The following is a 667-nucleotide window of genomic DNA, read 5'->3' on the forward strand; positions in this document are numbered from 1 at the left end:
ATCATTAGTCTCACTGTACACATGAGGATCCTAAAACACAGAGAAGTTAAGAAACTTCCCTGAGATAACACAGTTGGGGAGTCAGTCTGAGTTGCTGATGCCATACAAGCTATTATCCATAATGCTACACTTCCTTCTAAGGACTGTCTGAGGATTTGCATTTATTTCACTGTTAGTAAATGCAGAAAAGGTAATTTTTTAAAAAAGAAGTTCAGTGTTCAAATTTATAAGAACAGTTGTCCTGCCAGAAAGAAAGCAAAAATGAAGCATAAAATAAAATGTTAGTAGCTCAGATTTTCTTCAGTAAATAGTTAAATGAGCTTCATCAGATTATTTAAAATTTTAACATTCTCCTCTCTCCGTCTAAAGAGTAATGTGTAAGTCCTTATCCTCGCTGCATAAATGATTTTATGAAGTGTCATGTTATTTATGAAACCTTTATAATCTAAGGGAGACAGAGAAAAAACATGAGTCTGTTAGTTGGCTTAAATTTTGCGAGACCTCTTATGGCCTCAGAAGGGGAGAAATCAGCTCAGAAGTCTGTCACTCTTGGGTGGATGTAGGCTTATTATGCTTTATTTTTTATCACTTCAAGTTGAACATAGCCAGCTACAACAGTGTCAGTTCTGTGGGAGCCTAAAGCTTAGTATAGGACTCCTTTCCTCCC

The sequence above is a fragment of the Bison bison genome, unplaced genomic scaffold (assembly GCF_000754665.1).
Source record: "Bison bison bison isolate TAMUID 2011002044 unplaced genomic scaffold, Bison_UMD1.0 scf7180017864369, whole genome shotgun sequence".
NCBI lineage: Eukaryota > Metazoa > Chordata > Mammalia > Artiodactyla > Bovidae > Bison > Bison bison.